General features: G+C 38.1%; 1 pseudogene; it reads right to left on the reverse strand.

The window, feature by feature from the left end:
* Positions 1–4,604: 4,604 nt before the first annotated feature.
* LOC102989700 (60S ribosomal protein L19-like) overlaps positions 4,605–6,880 on the reverse strand; it is an 18,627-nt pseudogene continuing 16,351 nt past the window's right edge.

Genomic DNA, 6,880 nt, shown 5'->3' on the forward strand with positions numbered 1-6,880 from the left:
CATGGCTCAATTTCAGTTGCCACAGTATACCAAAGATTAGTAACTGAACAAAGCACAAACTTTACTAGTAACTCTTCATTCTATGAATGACTATGGAAATAATAAAAGTGCAATCATTTTGAAACATTTCTTGCGCAGTCTGTCAGTGGCTGTTAATTCTGTTCCGCGCATGGACAGCAAAATGTGTACAGTTGACCCTTGAACAATATGGTTTGAACTGCATGAGTCCACTTACACGTGAATTTTTTTTTTCAGTAAATGCAGTCACAGTACTACATGATCAGAGGTTGGTTGAATCTGCACATGCAAAACTGTGGGTTCAGAGGGCCAACTGTAAAGTTACACGTGGATTTTCAATTGTGCAAAGAGTTGGCCCCCATAACCCCACGTTGTTCCAGGGTCAACTGTACTTGCGTTATCTCCTTGTATTCCAATAATAAATCCATGTGACATTTAAATGAAGAATAATAGAAAGAGGGAATCGGCCAAGAAAGATGAAAATGAAAATGCTGGAAGTGAGATTTGAATTGAATATAAATGAAGTCATAGAAGAAATAGCAGATCTGGGGAATGTTGATACTGCCACTGTTTGAGAAATTATGGGTATGAACCTAGAGGAACTTAGTGAAGGCAAACATTAATATAAATGAGGAAAATAATTGTGATGAGAAGGATGAAGGTGTCCCAGATGAAGTGACGCCTACAGAAAACTTCACATGTAAAGAACTCTCAATGTATCAAAAACTCAAAGTGTAAATTGGAAGCTGGCCCAATCTTAGAAAGAATTATGAAAATTCACCAAGGCATAGAAAAGATACTCCATATCTATAAGTTATAGAATGAGAATAAGGCAAGCACGGTTCAAACCGCTCTTGGTAAATATTTACAAGAAAATAAAACATCTAAATCCTGGACATTTTTATCGTTTTCAGTGACAACATGCTAAATTAATATTAGTGTTACTAGTTTTTTCAATATCCCTATACAGTTGACCCCTGAACAACATAAGTTTAAATTATGTGAGTCCACTTTTACATAGATTTTTTTCAATAAATACAGTATTACACAATCCACAGTTGGTTGAATCCACAGATATGGAAACACAGACACAGAGGGCCAGCTGTACAGTTATACACAGATTTTATGACTGCAACCCTCACATTGCTCAAGGGTCAACTGTGTATTTATAACCAACAGTAAGAGGGTTTTTTAATGTTTTGACAAAAATTTTTAAAGGTGATGGAATGATCATAATTTTCCCATTGATTATTTAGGTCTTTTGCTTGGTTTCACCTTGCATGATCATTTTTTAGAGTCCCACACTACTATGCAAAGCAAAGACTGACTTTATATTGTAAGATTTGGAGTCAAAATTTAAAAATTATAATTTTTTAACATCCATAATATCTTCTTATTGACATATCACTTCATTTTTCTTTAAAGAATGCCTTAATCCTTTGACACTTGGAAGGAATTAAGTACATTGGATTGGGATTCTAATATCATTCTACTTATGGTATTAATTTTACTAAAATACCATGGCAAACTAGTGCTAAGTCCATCAACTTAAAGGATATTTTTGGAAGTATACATTTGGCTTGTTTTCTGGAACCCATAATTTTATTAATATCTTCAAATTTTCCAAATAAGTATTGAAGATTACCACAAATTGAATTCCTAATCCCATGATGGCATTAGCACTTCTTCTCTTATATTTAACAATGGTTTTAATTTCATATTTATATTTTCAATACACTCCAATGTTTTGTTGGAGACTGAAAAGTAATAGTACCATTCTTGTATGATATTTTAAAACTATTTATAGATAGGCTTTTACTGTATCTTTTACTACCAAAATTTTAAAAAGAATGTGCACAGATCAAAGTATATAGAATGCAAAGTTACTGTTCTCTGCTTCACACTTACTTCAGAGGCAGCCCTTTAAGATGATAACCTAAAGTTCAGGCTCCAGTGATATCTTTGAAGATTTGCAAGTCTGGTGAAAGCTTTGCTGAACTTCTCAGTGTTTTAATCTGCCTCTCATGGAATCAGCAGATGCTCTTACTGGAAAAGCAGCCCCAACTACAAGGCTCATTCTGTGAATTTCTGTCTTCTCCTAGATATTGACCCAGTAATTTATTTCTCCTTTGTTGGTTCTTCAATGTCTTCAGGCGGATTTTATTTTATATTTTCTCACGTTTTCTACTTGTCCTTGAAAAGAGAGTTGGTTCAAATTAGATAGTCCACCATTTCTAGAAGCAGAAGGCCTCTACGTTTTTTTTTAATTGTTCATTAATAAAACCTACCATCCTTTCATGTGTGGAGCCTCAATTTATGTCTCAGAAATCTAGGCAACAACAAAGCTGGTACAGGCAAGTTGAGACTATAGTGGGAAGTGACCCCTGAGCATGTGTATAAAACACGTGAATTCAAGGTGAATTTCTTCACAGGTCTCCTTGACCATGAATCTAGTTCAAAGTAATATAGGAGAGGAACCAAATTTGGGGCATCTTATCTAAGCTGCACACCTAGTCCAGACTGAAAACCAAGGCAAAAACTGGCACTAATTGTTTTGTTGCCTAATGCTTTAAAATAATCTATATCTAAGAGTCTCTGATTCCTTTAACAGATAATTTGCCTCAGCCATTCCTCCTGAGGCAGCCTAGTTGAAGGTCATTGCTCATAGAATCTCATGCACATGTCCTAAAGATTTGCTTTGTGGCCTGTGTTTTCAACACTAACTTTGTTTGTGAGGCCTGTGTGTTTACTTAAGTCTTGGCAAGTAAATCTCTACTTCCATAGAAACGCACTCTTGCTCTAGTGGATGCTGTGGAGCCACGACTGTACCCCCTTCAGGACAAACATAAGTGTTTCCCTCAGCCTGAGGGAGTGTTGGCTGCTGACAGCTCACAGACATATCCCTCTCCAGGCATTGCCTTCAGTGGGAGAGTTGCTCTGTCCAAGGAGACATCCCTTCCCTGAGAGAACACACCAAATATGTGAGTAAAAAGTTAAGTCCCATTACCTAGTTTTAGGAAGTTTCTGAAGGGCCATCCTAGCTCCAGAACTCTCTGTGAGTTTGACTAAATCCTCTACTGAAACTGCATCACAGTTCAACTTCCCCCTCTCCTCAGTTCTGCTGTTCCTGAAAGCACCCCCAGCAAGCCTTCTGCACGCAGACATCCACTTGAGTATGTTTCCTTAGAAACTGACCTACGACACTCATCTGTATAAAAATAGCCACTTGACTTGGGCAAAGCCGTCCTAAGTAGTAGCAACTTGCCACAGTAAACTCTCAAATGGACACGAGAAGCAAAGTCCTACAACAACCTGCCCAGGCCACAACAATAAAAAGTCAACTACATGGCATACAAAAAGCTCCAGGTAGAGAATGGATAAAGAAGATGTGGTACCTATATACAACGAAATATTACTCAGCCATAAAAAGGAACGGAATAATGCCATCTGCAGCAACATGGATGGACTTAGAAACTGTCATACTGAGTGAAGTAAGTCAGACAGAGAAAGACAAATATCATATGATATCACTTATATGTGGAACCTAAAAAAATGGTACAAATGAACTTATTTACAGCATGGAAATAGAGTCACAAATGTGGAAAACAAACTATGGTCACTAGGCATTAAGGGTGAGGGGGGATAAATTGGAAGATTGAGATTGACATATACACACTACTATATATAAAATAGATAACTAATAAGGACCTACTGTATAGCATAGGGAACTATATTCAATACTCTGTAATGACCTATATGGCAAAAGAATCTTAAAAAGAGTGGATATATATATATATGTATAACGAAGTCACCTTGCTATACACCTGAAACTAACACAACATTGTAAATCAACTATACTCCAATAAAAATTTTTTAAAAATTAAAAATTAAAAAAAAGCTCCATGTTGAACCATATGGGTCACTACACACTAATGAGGCCAAAGACTCATGTGGGCATTCCCTAATTTCTAAAGCCAAAGGTTTCTCACAGATTAATTTGTTCTCCATTTCCATAACAATTTTTCCCTCCGTACTTGTCTTCTAACAAAGGCCCCAGCAGCCTTTATTAATTCTCTTATGAATTAAACTTATTATCCTAAACTACGGACATCCATCGACCTTCCATTTTATTTAAAATGAGTGAAAATGTATGCTAAAAATTTATTCCAACCTTGTTTATAAGTTATAGACTTTCCTTGGTTTTCTTTTAAGTTACAGCTCTTCTCTAGGTTCAGTACAGAGGAAGTTCCTTTTTCTATTTTGGATTTATTTCAGTGAGATGAATTATGAAATATTTCTCTCTACTATTTTCCCAGAAGTTCACTCTTACTTTTAACATGTTTCTTTTTGTATAAATTTTGGAATGACTGGTTGCATTTTCTCCTTTGCCTTAGAAAATATACAGATAAAAATAAAACTAGTTAAAAATAACATGGGTGTTACTGTGAAATTTTTGATTTAGCCTTAGCAAAAAATAAATAAACCAAAGCTATCAACACTTTTTTAGGCAGATAAAGTCTCATTTTATTGAATGAGTGATCTATGTAATTGCTGAGGCCACTATGTACAGACAAGAGGGGGAGAACCTATTTCTTGGTCTCTTCCTCCTTGGACAGAGCCTTGATGATTTCCCCCTTCTTGGCTTGGAACCCGTCTTCATGTTGCTCTCGTGCTTCCCTGGTCTTAGACCTGCGGGCCTCAGCCTAGTCGGTCTGAAGCTTCTTGCAAGCTTTGTCTAACTTCAGCTTGTAGATATGTTCCGTGAGAACCCACTTGTTTTTGAACACATTACCCTTCACTTTCAGGTACAGGCTGTGATACATGTGGCAGTCAATCTTCTTAGATTCACGGTATCTTCTGAGCAACCGGCGTGGAATTCTTATCCTTCTCCTCATCTAGATCGCCTTCTTGGGCATTCAGCATTGGCAGTACACTTTCACTTACCTAGGTCCATAAGCCTGCCCTTCTGGCAGGCCGAGGTATTTTTCCGGCTTCAAGCCTGGGAATGGACAGTCACAGGCTTCTGGATGATCAGCCCATCTTTGATCAGCTTCCAGATCTGCTGACGGGAGTTAGCATTGAAGATTTCACTAGTCTCAACGGGGTCCAACCAGACCTTCCTTTTGCTGCCGCAAAGGACACTGGAAGCAAGCCTCTTCTGAAGCCTGAGCATATTCACGGCCACAGTGGCAAAAGGAAAGCCAAAGTTATCAATTGATATTCAACTAACATCCTGGATTAGTTAGGATCAAATGTGGCTGCAAGTGACAGAAAATTCAAATGAACAATATCTTTAAAAACATGTAGTTCTATTTCTCTCTCTTGTGAAAAGACTAGAAGTAGGCAATTCAGGGTTGTTATGGCATATCATTGTGTCTGGGATTTGGTTCCAGTTTCCTCTTTTGTTTGGGGGGTTCTGTCTTTGCTTTTTTTGTTTTCTTTTGGTCTTTGCCATGCTTGGTCCTCATTCCAAAGGTCATCATGTTCTCTGAGTTGGTTGCAAGAGGTCCTTCCATCAAATTCACCTTTTAGCCGACAGTAAGGAAAAAGGAATAAGCCAAGCACACTCACTCCCCACCACCACCACTGCTCAGATCCACTTTGCAGGAGCTGTACACTGCATTGACCAGACCTCAGTCACATAACCACAACCAGCTAAGAGGGTCCCTAAGAGATGTAGTTTTATGCTGCCCAGCTAATAATTGGTTGTTAATTTATTCTAGAGGAAGTGCAAAATAGATTCTGGGAGACAACCAGGTGTCTGTGCTATATAACCCCATTTGGTAATTCATCTATCTATTTAGGTACATGAATGTATAGTTGGTAACTTGAATAGGTCACCTGGAAATAACATTGTTCAAAGCCCATGAGTGTTTCTCTTAGGATATTTTATACCCAAATTAGGGCTCATACTCATTTTAAATATTTCCCTTCTAAAGTTGTATCTGGCATTCTCTCTGAAGTAGAATAGATTGTGTATTGAGGATGGATGGAGTTGTAGGTAGGCCAACAAGTGCCTCTGTATTAGAGCAGAACCAAATTATATCTCAGGAAGAATCTTGGTCCTCACTGCAGATATTATCAGCCTCCTGGGAGCAAACCTAAGATTCAAACAACAGTCCATGAGTAGATCTCCAAAAGCCACAAGAAATTTGCAATTGCAAATTCCACCTACAACTCCACTGATTATTAAAGTTACTGCTCTGCATTTAACAGATAATATAAAACTGTCATATATACGGTGTATGTTAGAGTACATAACCTGAAAGTCTCTGCTGCTAAAAAAAACTCAAGTTAGTTCAACATAAACAATATTTATGGGAGACTTAGAGTCTACTCATTCCTGTAGATTATATAAGATCTGCCACTGAGTTTGCCAGAACATCAGAGAGCTGCACAGGTGGACCAGATCCTGCGTGTTGTGTAAAGTTACTTTCCCCACTTTTTGTTTTAGGCTGGCATGATCACCTTACTTTAAGAGACTTAAAACGGGCCTGTGAACCTCACAAAATTTACTGAAAGAACACTCCTTGAGAACATTTTTCACTGCACCAAATAGTTTATTCTCTGTAAGAACTGATGGGAGAATTTTCCTTGTGGCCTCAGGACCAGGAAGAGTGATACTTTCCCTGAACAACTTATTTGTCTGTTTCTTCTAGACACTGTGAATGTGTAATTGATCCTGTCTTAATCATTTTATAGTCCTCCAACAATTCATGACCCACATGTATAGAGTGTATAGGGTGTCATGACACTTTTTTTTTTTTTGTGGTACGCGGGCCTCTCACTGTTGTGGCCTCTCCCGTTGCGGAGCACAGGCTCCAGCCACGCAGGCTCAGCGGCCATGGCTCACGGGCCCAGC

This window comes from Physeter macrocephalus, chromosome 4, assembly GCF_002837175.3.
Source record: "Physeter macrocephalus isolate SW-GA chromosome 4, ASM283717v5, whole genome shotgun sequence".
Lineage (NCBI taxonomy): Eukaryota > Metazoa > Chordata > Mammalia > Artiodactyla > Physeteridae > Physeter > Physeter macrocephalus.